Source organism: Peromyscus maniculatus, chromosome 8, assembly GCF_049852395.1.
Source record: "Peromyscus maniculatus bairdii isolate BWxNUB_F1_BW_parent chromosome 8, HU_Pman_BW_mat_3.1, whole genome shotgun sequence".
Taxonomy (NCBI): Eukaryota; Metazoa; Chordata; class Mammalia; order Rodentia; family Cricetidae; genus Peromyscus; species Peromyscus maniculatus.
In genome coordinates this window covers 91610617-91623451 of record NC_134859.1, presented here as the reverse complement: position 1 = coordinate 91623451, position 12835 = coordinate 91610617, and the positions used below count along the sequence as shown (strand labels likewise).

Sequence of the window (12835 nt, the reverse complement as noted above, 5' to 3'; positions counted from 1 at the left end):
TAAGCTGTTTATCTAAGAATATGTTTTAATGTCTAAAAAGGTATTTTTAGGTTGCTAATACAGGTTATGATAGAAAATGGTTTAGGATAAAACTTTGGAATCACCAAGGTAGGATAGATAATAGAGTAGTTTCTCCAAATTTTCCAAATACAAATGGACTGGACATTGTGAATGCAATTCTTATCCAATAATTGTTCTTTGTTTACAGTTTTACTGTGTTAGAGTTAAAAACCTTTCCTTTTTATTTAGACAGAAGGGAGAAATGTTGCAGAATATTTGTTTACACCGTGTGAAGATTTGTCACTGTGATTTGTTCAATAAAGAGCTGAATGGTCAATAGCTAGACAGGAGAGAATAGGTGGGACTTCTGGACAGGAGGAGGAAGTTAGAGGGATGAATCTAGATGCAGGAGAGACGCCAGTGAGACACTGAAGAAGTCGGACATACGGTACAGAGGAGAGGTAACCAAGCCATGTTGCAGAGTGTAGGGTAATAGAAACTGGGTAATTTAAGTTTTAAGAGCCAGTTGGGAAAAGTCTAAGCTAAGGCCAACCTTTCATAATTAATATTTAGTCTCCATGTTGTTATTTATGAGCTGGTGGTCCACTAGAAAGACTCACTACAATCCTCTTTATGCAGGAAACATGAGCTCTTAATTAGGATCTAAATGCTGGACCTCATGAAATGGCTCAGTGGGTAAAGTCATTGTCACAAAACCTGGTGACCTGAGTTCAGTCCCCAGGTCTGAATGATGGAAGGGAAGAACTGACTCTCACAAGTTTTTCTCTGATCTCCTCGTACATGCCATGACATATACACATACCCAAGCACCTACAATTTTTTTTAAGTCATGAAAATGTTAAAAATATCTAACTGCTGTGTTTGAACCATGCAACCTTGGAGATGGAGGTTACTTGTCCTGCTTACTGATATGGTAGCCATTGTCTCCCGAACTTCAGTCACGCTCCCTCTGATTGCATTCCGAAATCCCTTACTGGGTATGAGGTTGAGTTTTCCCTTTCTCTGCCACTCACAGAGCACAGCATCTGGTACATGAAATTCTCTCCAAACCAGGAACAACCTGGTACCAGCTGGACCAGCACAGGATCGTGCATGTCTTCTCATCTATCCATTCACCAAGATTTTCACAAAATCTCTGTAAAGAACCATCAGGATTTCTTTTTTCTTTGTTTTGTTTTGTTTTTTGTTTTTCAAGACAGGGATTCTTTGTGTAACCCTGGCTGTCCTGGAACATGCTCTGTAAACCAGGCTGGCCTGGAACTCAGAGATCCATCTGCCTCTGCCTTCCGAGTGCTGGGATTAAAGGTGTGCACCACCACCACCACCACCACCACCACCAAGTACCATCTAGGATTCTATGTCTGAAAAGAATCTTTAAAGATAGTTTAGCCTGGTGGTGGTGGCGAATATCTTTAATCTACCCTGCTTCCCCCAACTCCACCTACACTGAGAAAACTCTGAATAAAGGAATGGCACCCAAGTGTCTGCCCAGGGACCTTGCTTTTGACCATACTTGGACACAGTCCCAGCTCCTGGTTGGCTCACCATCACCCCTTACCTAAGGTCTATAAAACCCCCCTGCCTTAGCCTAGGTGTGTGACTTCTCTGGCCCTGTTCTTTGGAACTGGTAAATTTCTGGAAACTGCCCAATAAACCTGCATTTATGTTTTTAATCTGATCTGATCTGACCTTTTGCATCGTCAGAATCATATTACTTACTATTTATCCTCTCTACATTAAAAAAAAAATTAGCTGGGTGGTGGTTGTGCATGCTTTTAATCCCAGCACTCAGGAGGCACAGGCAATCGGGTCTCTGTGAGTTCGAGGCCAGCCTGGTCTACAGAGTGAGTTTAGGTCAGCCAGGGCTACACAGTGAAACCCTGTCTCGAATCCTCCCCCTCCCGCAGCCCCCCCCCCCCAAATCAGTCTGGCATGGTTCTTGGATAGGCAAGATGGGAGGAGCAGGAAAGTTATGTAGCCTGGGCTACAGGGCTAGAGCCTCTCAAAACAACCAATAAACAACAAAACCAACAAGCTGGACTTGAGAGAAGGCTCTATGGCTAAAAGCACTTGCTGCTTTTGCAAAAGACTCATGTTCTCCTAGTACCCATGTTGAGTGGCTAATAATCCCTTATAACTCCAGCTCCAAGAGATCCAACGCCCTCTTCTGGTCTTCTAGGGAGCCTACATGCATATGCATATACCCACACAGACACACAGACCCAGATACATAAAATAAATACATACATAAATAAATAAATAAATAAATAAATAAATAAATAAATAAATAAATGAAATACTTAAAAAATTAATTGGGCCATGGTGGCACACATCTTTAATCCCAGCACTTGGGAGGCAGAAGCAGGCAGAGCTTTGTGAGTTTGTGACCAGCCTGATCTCCAGAGTGAGTTCCAGGATAGCCAAGGCTAAATAAAGAAACCCTGTTGGGAAAACAAAACAAAACAAAAATAAAGACATAAATAAAATGGGACCCTCTTTTCCTCTGGTTGTTTGAAGATCATTGACACCATAATGGCACAATCACTGGACCAGGAAGTACATGACCAACCATCCAGTTCAGAGGGAAACAAACGGTCATCCTTCATCCCAGGAAGGCAAGCGTACCAAACACAGAACGGTGGGGAAAACTGGACAAAATGCACAAAACCACAACAGGTGTCATCTTTGTACTTGGATTCAGATATCGTTTCTTGTGGTGGGAAGGCAACTGGCTTCAGCCTAGTTTCATGACTCTTTGGATTACGCAAATAAAAATGAGGCGTGTAAGACATGGTCTGTATGAGAAGAAAAAGACCTCAAGAAAACAAGGAAAGGAAACTGAGAACAGAATGAAGGTGGTCAGGGGGACTGCAGGGGCCAACGCTGATAATGGCAGAAGGTGAGCCGGAGAGTGGATGACAGTCCAAAGAGCAGATACTGGGGTGACGTGAGCCGCTCAGTGACGGCACATTTTCCTTTGTGTGCTTTTGTTTTGTTTTGTTTTTGAATCATTCTTTTCTTTTATTCAACTTTTTAAAAAATGTATTTATTTTTATTTTATGCGCATTGGTGTTGTGCTTGCACATATGTCTGTGTGAGGGCACTGGACCCCCTGGAACTGGAGTTACACATATCTGTGAGTGGCCATGCTGGTGCTGGGAATTGAACCAGGGTCCTTTGGAAGAGCAACCAGTACTCCTAACTGCTAACTGTGAAGCCATCTCTCTGTCCCCTCATTTTCCTTTATTTTTTTTTTCTTGAGACAGGGTTTCTCTGTGTAACAGCTCTGGCTGTCCTTGAACTCTCTCTGTAAATCAGGCTGGCCTGGAACTCACCAAAATTCACCTGCCTCTGCCTCCTGAGTACTAGGATTAAAGGTGTGCACCATCACCGAGGGGCTCTTTTGTTTTTTTTAAAAAAAGATTTGTTTTATTTAAGTGTATGTATGTGTCTGCATGAGTTTTAATGCACACCACAGGTACACAGGTCCCTATGTAGGCCATCCAGAGGACATTAGAAACTCTGGAACTAGAATTATGGGTATTTGTGAGTCTCCTGATGTGAGTGTGAGTGCTGGCAACCAACATCTGGTCCTCTGCGAGAATGGCAAATTCGCTGGGCCGTGGTGGTACACGCCTTTAATCCCAGCACTCAGGAGGCAGAGCCAGGAGGATCTCTGTGAGTTCAAGGCCAGCCAGATCTACAGAGCAAGATCCAGGACAGCACCAAAACTGAACAGAAAAACCCTGTCTCGAAAAACAAAACAAAACCAAGGTAAATTCTTTTAACTTCTAAGCCAGCTTTCTAGTCCCAAAATGATGCACATTTCTAAAGAGAGGACTAATAAATTGTAAACACACACACACACACACACACACACACCACAAAACAGAAGATGTGCTGCATTCTGTTGTGCTTTCATTTCCATATCTCTCCTGGTTTGAAGCAGGACTGGCTTCTTGGTGCTACACAGAACACTTTATGTACACTGCCTGTCTTAGTTGGGGTTTCTATTGCAGTGAAAAGACATCATAACCATGGCAACTCTTTACAATTCTTTTGTTGTTGTTGTTTTTTGAGACAGGGTTTCTCTGTGTAGTTTTGGTGCCTGTCCTGGATCTTGCTCAGTAGAGCAGGCTGGCTTGGCTTTGAATTTACAGAGATCCACCTGGCTCTGCCTCCTAAGTGCTGAGATTAAAGGCGTGTACCACCACCACCTGGCCTCCAAGGCAACTCTTATAAAGGAAAACATTTAATTGGGGCTGGCTTACAGTTCAGAGGTTTAGTCCATTATTGTCATGGCAGCAAGCAAGGCAGCATGCAGGCAGACATGGTGCTGGAGAAGGAGCTGAGAGTTCTTACGTCTTGATTCCAAGGCAACAGAAAGTGAACTGAGGGCTGGAGAGATGGCTCAGTGATTAAGAGCACTGGCTGCTCTTCCAAAGGTTCTGAGTTCAATTCCCAGCAACCACATGGTGGCTCACAACCATCTGTAATAATAAGGTCTGGTGCCCTCTTCTGGTGTGCAGGCATACATGTAGGCAGAACACTGTATACATAATCAATCAATAAATCTTAAAAAAAGAAAGAAAGAAAGAAAGAAAGAAAGAAAGAAAGAAAGAAAGAAAGGAAGAAAGAAAGGAAGGAAGGAAGGAAGGAAGGAAGGAAGGAGAGAGAGAGAGAGAGAGAGAGAGAGAAAGAAAGAAAGAAAGAAAGAAAGAAAGAAAGAAAGAAAGAAAGAAAGAAAGAGGGCGTGGCTTAAGCATATATGAGACCTCAAAACCCACCCCCACAGTGACACACTTGCTCCAACAGGACCACACCTACTCCAAGAAAGTCACACCTCCTGACAGTGCCAATCCCTGTGTGTTTATGGGGGACAATTACACTCAAAGTACCACTCCTACCCTTCACAGATCCTTCAAATTCTGTTCTCCCAGACAGACTATCCCAAGTCTGTATGGAAAGATGACACCTAACTGTTGCATCACCTCTGCTAATTCTCTTTCTTCACTGTCCCATCGGATTTTACTCACAAAATCCTAGTTCAAAAATGAAATTAAGAGCCAGGTGGTGGTGGCACATACCATTAATCCCAGCACTTGGGAGGCAGAGGCAGACTGATCTCCTTCCTTAAGTTCAAGGCCAGCCTGGTCTACAGAGTGAGTCTCAAGACAGCCAGGGCTGTTGCACAGAGGAACCCTGTCTGGAAAAAAACAAGCAAACAAACAAATATATAAATTTTAAAAAAGAAAGAAAAAACTATTTTGGGGGGCTGATGAGATAGCTCAGTAGTTAGAGCACTTGTTCTTACAGATGACCTGGGTTTGGTTCCCAGTGCCTGTGTGGTGGCGCACAGCATCTGTAACTCCAGTTCCAAGGGTTCTGACACTCTCTTCTGACCTCTGTGTGCACCAGGCACACACATGATACATATATACATTCGGGCAAAACACTCAAACACATAAAATAAATACATCTTTCAAAAGGTAAAGAAAAAAAGAACTATCTGAGCTTGGTAATGATGGTTCGATTCCCAGGACCCACTCACTCATTGTAGATAGCCACTCCCAGAAGTTGTCTTCTGACTTCTACATGTGCTATATTGCATGTGCACACTCCACACACAACAGAAAAAAATGAAACTCAAAATTTTGAAAGACCCATTTGTGTTTTTTCTTTTCTATGATATTTTGCCATATATCTTGTCCGTTTTTTCTGTGGCAATTTTTAAATTTTTTTGTTTTGTTTTGTTTTTTGTTTTTCGAGACAGGGTTTCTCTGTGTAGCTTTGCACCTTTCCTGGGACTCACTTGGTAGCCCAGGCTGGCCTCGAACTCACAGAGATCCGCCTGGCTTAAATTTTTAAAAATTACTTTTATTGTTAAATATAACACAAAATGCATGACTTTTTCGCATGTTTCCTTTTAATTAAAATTTTTTATTTATCAGTGTGTGTACATACTTGGCATACCTGTGGAGGTTACGAGACAACTTTGTTGATTTGGATTTCTCCTTTCAACCTCTTGTGGCCTCCAGGGACTGAAGTCAGGTTGTGAGGCTTGCAATTCCTGAATGTTTTTCTCTGACCTCCACACAAGGGTTATGACCTGCACTCATACACACAGTAATAATAAAAACAAACAAACCACAATTTAAAGCTGGGCATGGTGCCACAAACCTCCAATTCCAGCACGAGGCAAGCTGACGGTGGGAGATCACCAGGAGTTCAAAGCCAGCTTGGAACACATAATGAATTCCAAGCCAACCTGTGTTACATATGGAGAGCTTGTCTTAAAACAACCAACCAACAACAAACATCAAACCAAAACCAAACAAACCCCCCAAGCAACAGCCAAATGCCGAAATCAACCTACCAACCAAACCAAACCAAACATAACCCACAATTTAATCATGCTATAGTAAGCAATCTGGGATATTTCCAGCTGGAGGCCATGGGCACGCTGCTATTGTGAATGTTCTTGTAGGCAACCCTGATACTATGATTCTGCATTTTCTATATGGCTAGTAGTAGAGCTGCTGAGACACAGAGTACGTGCAGCTTCAATTTCAATATCCAAGTCTTTTCTTTCTTTCTTTCTTTCTTTCTTTCTTTCTTTCTTTCTTTCTTTCTTTCTTTCTTTCTTTCTTTCTTTCTTTCTTTCTTTCTTTTTTATACTAGGCAAAGAATTTTATTAACCCTTTTCCAAACTTTATTCCCAGGCTTCTTCAGCTTAATTTGCTGCAAAGAATGAATTGTGTTTAAGCAAAAACTGAAAGAGCTGCGGTGTCCAAGGGGCTCGGGCTTAAAAATATTTAGCGATCTAGATTTTATCAGATCCGTAAACAAGAGAATTTTAAAAAGCAGTCATGATATAAAATAGCAGCTCCTGTAACTTCTGCAGGTGCCACTGTCTTCAGAAGTCGCCTCAGTTTAGTTTGCCTCGTTCTTAGACGCCTCATCAAAATTCTCCACCAGATCTGGGACTTCACCATCATCATCCTCTCCAGTAGCAAGTGGTGCTTTTCCATCCGCAGATTGTTTGGGCAGAGCTTCAGCCAGTCTCCTTAAACTAGTCAGACTGTCCGCCGTGAGCTGGTTTAGGATGCTGGGAAGCATTTCTGTCAGCCACTTTGTCTCAGCGTGGCCTGTAATGGTGAAGGTGTTTGCTGCCAGAGACGCCTGAACTTTCGGGTTGTTAAAGTGGATCACTGTCCCTTGGTTTGTAAACATGTTCACCTCTTCAATACCAGAGATATCGTTCACTCCTGACTTCTTTAAGGAGAACTGCAGTTTTTTATCATCTGCTGTGGCTGTTCTGTGAACCACCTTCTTTCTGCGAGTAGTTCCTTTTCCACCAATGCGCATTTGGGCCTGAGTTTGGCCAGTTTCTCCTGGTTCATGATCGTTTCTTTCATCTTGTCGGAGTGGAAATGGGGCCGCGCGGGGGGCTTAGGGTTCGCGCTCAGGGGGTCTCGGGCAGACCAGCTGAGATAAGGCACATACGCGGGGGACGCAAGATGGCAGCTCCCAAGTCTTTTCTAAAGGGGTCATTCCAGTAGTGATAGGGTTTGCTGGTCTTCGTTGATTTGTGTTGATACATGCATGGCCTTGGGAATTAGCCTATCATCATTAGAGCATGCCCCCCTTCCCACTTACTGAATTTGCAAGGCTTTAAAGAGAGACTGGTCTTCCTTCCCAACAGAATGGCAAATGGAATTGGGGAAAAAAAATGGAATAGTCAAACTTTGAAATATTTAAGTGAGAAACAAGAGTCGGGGTAGGCCTTCTTATTAATCTAATTTGCTGTCTCCCATATCATTAATACAAATAATCATCACAGAATTTTCATGGGATGGTCTGGAATATAAGATACCAAAAATATAGTAATAGCTGGGCAGTGGTGCTGTGTGCCTTCAATCCCAGCACTCAGGAATCAGACACAGGTGGATCTCTGTGAGTTCGAGGCCAGCCTGGTCTACAGAGTGAGATCCAGGACAGGCTCCAAAGATACTCAGGAAACTGTCTCGAAAAACCAAAAAAAAAAAAAAAAAATAGTAACAATGGTATTTAAGTACTGAGTATGGCTGGGCAGTGGTGGTGCTCCCCTTTAATTCCAGCACTCGGGAGGCAGAGGCAGGGAGAATCTCTGTGAGTTCCAGCCTGGTCTACAGAATGAGTTCCAGGATAGCCAAGCTATACAGTGAAATCCTTTCTCAAAAAACAAAAACAAACAAACAAACCCATTACCTATATTAACTAACTTAATCCTCCTAACAGCCCTAACAGGAAAGCATGTTATTATTATTATTATTATTATTATTATTATTATTATTATTCCCATTTCTGGAGGAGGTTTTCTTGTTTGTTTATGATGAAGTCTCATGTAGTCTAGTGTAGCCGGAAGTTGCAGGACCGGGTGGGACAGAAATTTCCGGCTACAGTCCAAGCTGACTGTAGCTGAGGATGACTTCTTGCATCCACTTCCTAAGTGCAGGGATTATAGGCAGATGTCACCAAGCCTGGCTCCTTTTTTGGGGCGGGGGGTTGGGGTGGGGGGGTTCTGACAGGATTTGACTCTGAAGCGCCAGGTCAGTGCCAGGGACTTAACCCAGGTCTTTTGCAAGAGTAGCTGGCACTTTAAACCACGGAGCCACCTCTAAATCCCCTGCTCTGGCCCATTTGTCGACAATAAGCAAGGAACTACACTGAAGGTGATCTAAGCAGAATTAGTCAACTGAGAAAATATGGATTGATAGGGAACTTTTTTATTTGAAAAGTTAGGTCTTTCACACGTTTGTATGGTATTTACGTAATTGCCATCCCTGTGTCCTCCTCCTCCAGTGACTTCTGTGCCCCTTCCATTTCCACTCAGATTCACAACCCCTCCTGTAATTTAAAGGCAGGATTCAGAATAAATAATATAAAGATACGTCTTGCTGTGTAGCCCAAGGGAGCCTCCAATTGGCATCTTCCTGTTTCAGCCTCTCAAGTGCAGGGATGCCAGCACCAGCACACTTTGCTAAAGATGTCTTATATTATCCTTATTCTTGAGGATAACTAAGGACATAACGAATAGCATGGCACCCAAGCTTCCATTTCCTCATGACCGTAGAACTGCATCATTGCCTCAGGGTGTCCTCTCTCCCCTGGCCCCGGGCATGCTGGGCAAGCACCTCCCACTGAACTGTCCCCCCAGCCCTTGCCTCTTTGAAAAAAGACAAGATGCACACATATCCTTTCTTTTCTTCAGTTCTCCTTTTGGTTACTTGCTCTTTGTGCCACAGGGACAGCAGACTTCTGCAGGTGTGAGGGAACAGGAAAGTGTTTGGAGGCGAGGGAGGGGAGAAAGACAAGAAGGAGGGACCAAGAGTACATGGCAGGTGGAGGGGATACTTTCTTTAGGTTATGTTTTGTTTGTTTGTTTTCGTTTTCTAAAGTCTGTGGTCCATAGATTAGGAACTCCGTGAAGTTTTGCTTCAAATAATGAGAAAATTAACATTTCCTCCAATTGTGAATGTAGACAAAATCTTAGTGTTTTTCGCAGTACCTGTGACTTTGTCACCAATATGTCATAGCTTCATAGTGTATGACAGTTGTTTCAGATTTCTTTAAAAGAGTGATTCATTTATGACTTCAAAGTTAGAATGGTCATTCAATTATTATTAAAAGGCACCTATATTGCTCTAGTATATTTTTTAGCAATATTTTGAAAACTGGTTTTTTTTTTTTTTTTGGTAACAGTTTTCCAGGTCCTTGATTAACAACATGTACCACCATGCCTGTGCTAAAATTTTAGGGGCTGGAGAGATGGTTCCGAGGTTAAGAGCACATGCTTGTTCTTTCATAAGACACAGGCTTGGTTTCCAGCACCCACACAGTGGCTCCCGCAGTCTGTAACTCCAGTCTCTCCAGGGATCAGTGTCTAGCCTCCAAGGACACCGGGCATGTACACAGTGCATTTTACATAAACATCTTTAAAAAAGCGAAACTATATTTTAGTATAACTAGTTTTCTTTGGATTTCCCTATACCCCAGGTGATCCTCCTGGGATCCTAGATGCATTTAATATGATTTATAGAAACATTCTGAGAAAAAGTCTCTCTGTGACACTAAGACTGAAAAAAAGTGAAGACTTCTGATTTATGGGTATTTTCTTTTTTTTTAGATCTTACATCACATGTCTACTAGGGCCTAAAGAGTCCTTTAAGTAGCTTTAAGACCCAAGGCTCGCTCATAGTTTTCGTATTCGTTTTGCAATAGACTCTTGCTCCTCTGCCTTCATGCTGTCTCACCATTATTTTCATCCTAATTTTAGCTGTGTTTTTCTTTTTACGATTTGGGAAAGTCGATCCTTTAGCATGTCAAACTCGTCATCTGTGGATTGTTTACTCTCTCTTGTGTTATGGAATTCCTCGGGACAGCATTCATTTCTTACTGGTATTTGAAACTGAACAAATTAAAAAGTAAGACTCCCGGCTAAGTCTGGATGTTGTCCTGTTTTTCTTTTCTTCCTTCCTTCCTTTCTTTTTTAAAAATTTATTCTTCTCTCATATATTACATCCCAGTTTCCCCTCCCCCCTCTCCTCCCAGTCCCTCCCACCTCCCCTCTCCCCCAGATTTACTCCTCTTCCTTTCCCCTTCAGAAAAGAGCAGGCCTCCCAGGAATATCAAACAAACAAGGCAGAAACAGTTACGATGAGGCTGGGCACATAACCTAACACCAAGACTGGACGAGGCAACCCAGTAGGAGGAAGAGGGCCCCCAAAGCAGGCAAAAGAATCAGAGACAGCCCCTGCTTTGACTTTTAGGAGTCCCACAAGAACAGCAAGCTACACAACCAGAACATGTATGCAGAGGACCTGCGTCAGACCCAAACAGGCTCCCTGATTGTCGGTCTGTCTGTGTGAGCCCCTATGAGCCCTGGTTAGTTGATTCTGTGGGCCGTGTTTTTGTGGTTTGTTTCTGATTTTGTGACCGGATTTAAAATTTAAAAACTTTTTTTTTTTTTTAAATACTCTCCATGTAGCTCAAGCTGGCTCTTGGACTTAATACTTTTCTACTTTAGTCTCTTGTGCTAGAATCACAGGCGTAGGCCATCCCGCTTGGCTAATTAAATTTTTTTCTAGTTGGAATGCTTAGGAACGGTATGAAAATCAATATCTACAAAGGATGTGCCTGAGATTAAGTCTTTCTCTCCCTTGGTCTGCTGGGTAGTCCATTTCATCCCAGGAGGTAACCACTGTTACCACCTCTGAGAGTGATTTTTGACAATCAGCTCTCTCTCAATTCCTTCCTGGTCTGTGAGATGTGTGGCCTTTCCAGGCCCTCATGACCTCCAATCTGGTTGGCTTTACACATAAACATCTATATGTGGATATTTAATGGACATATACAAAATCTCTCTCCCTATGGCCTTCCGGGCCGGGTTTTCATCACATCGCTTCCTGGATGAAGAACCTGGAAGGGTGAGGGGCAGGGGTTGGGGGTGACAGGGAAGAGGACCTGAGGGACGGAGGCCAGGGGGTTGAGTGATGGACTGCTGTGGAGCACTGCAGGGATTCTTATTCTTATTTCTCCCACGAGGCCCCCTTCCAGCTCCATCCAGCTCAAGCCTCTCCTTTCCTAGGGCCGAGACAGAGATAGAGAGATACAGAGACAGAGACGCCGAGGCACCAGCATCTCTCCCCCCCCCTCCACCGTCCCGCCCCACAGCTCTGACAGACGTCCACTCTCAGCCAATGGCGCTCGCGAATTGCCCTAGACGGGCCAATGAGAGACAGAGGAGGGCGGAAGCTTGCCCGCCCCCCCCCCCACTCTAGGCTTGGTTGAGCCGTGCAGGTAGGTCCGGGGCCGGGGGAGCTGCCGTTGGCACTACTGCCCCGGGGGGTGGGGGCGCGGCGGGTCGGGGTGATGGTGGCGCAGAGTGGGGCGTCCCGTCCGGGGGACGCCGCGGGGGGCGCCGCCGCGGGGCGGAGGGAAGCTGAGGGGTCGCGGGAGCGGGCGCCGCCGAGGGCCCTGAAGGCGGCCGGGCTGAGGACGCGGGGACGCGTGTGCGGGGCGCGGGGACCCCCGGCCGGCGCCCACCCGCAAGGCCTGGGCCTCGGGCCGTGGGCCGCGGCGGACCCGGAGCCTGGCGGCCGGCGGGCCGTGGGAGGGGGGCGCCGCCGCCGAGAGGAGCCCCGGGGCGCCAGGCCGAGCGAGGTGGGACGGACCGCGGCGGACAGGACGGGAAGCGGCATCCCGCGGGCCGCCCCCTCCTGAGGCAAGTCGGGCAGCGGCCCCGGGCTCAGGGCCGCGAGCCCCGGCCCCGGCCGCCCCCTCCTAACAATGGGGACCGGGCCGGAGGAGTCGCGGGCCGCGGGGGGTGGGGGAGGCTCCGGGACGAGGGTCCGAGGCGGGGGAGGGGCGCGGAGTCGCGCTCTCGGCGATGTCGGCCCCGCGGTTCTGTGGAGCTGGGGGTCGCGTCGCGTCGCGTCACGGGGTTGGGGGGGGGCGCGCCGCTCAGGCTTGCCCGGGAGTCGGGTCAAGAGTCAAACTCCTCCGGCCCCCACCCCCCAGAGCCGATGAGCGCTAGGCAAAGTGATGCCAAGTCTCCCTAACCGAGGTGACCAACGCGGAGACGGAGCAGACCCACTCCAGAGCTTTATTTCATTTTTAAAACGGGGGACCTCGACCCTGATTTTAAGAAATTATTTTTAAGGAGGTGAGTGTGTTATTTTTGTGTTCCCACTCGGGCTAGCCTCCATTTTAAGTGAAGCAGTAACTGGTTAAGCTGGAATTTTCTTCATTCAGGCCTAGGACTTAAGGCTCC

The 12835-nt window shown here is 45.6% G+C and overlaps 1 protein-coding gene and 2 pseudogenes across 8 annotated transcripts in view; 2 read left to right on the top strand and 1 right to left on the bottom strand.

Moving 5' to 3' along the window:
- Window positions 1–931: 931 nt before the first annotated feature.
- Window positions 932–2924, top strand: LOC121831595 (small ribosomal subunit protein eS24 pseudogene; annotated as a pseudogene).
- A 3786-nt stretch (window positions 2925–6710) lies between these two features.
- On the bottom strand, window positions 6711–7531 carry LOC102906648 (transcription factor BTF3 pseudogene; annotated as a pseudogene).
- Window positions 7532–11797: 4266 nt separating this feature from the next.
- The window catches only part of Kansl1 (KAT8 regulatory NSL complex subunit 1), a 138293-nt gene continuing 137255 nt past the window's right edge, over window positions 11798–12835 (top strand). For 4 of the 8 annotated variants that reach the window (XM_076543509.1, XM_042282941.2, XM_076543506.1 and 1 more), the window contains exon 1: window positions 11798–11862. The gene's annotated coding sequence lies outside the window, so the exon portion shown is untranslated. Of the gene's footprint in view, window positions 11863–12169; window positions 12287–12393; window positions 12728–12835 lie in introns of those variants that run through there. The other 4 variants (XM_006970539.4, XM_006970538.4, XM_076543507.1 and 1 more) reach the window with 3 other exon arrangements.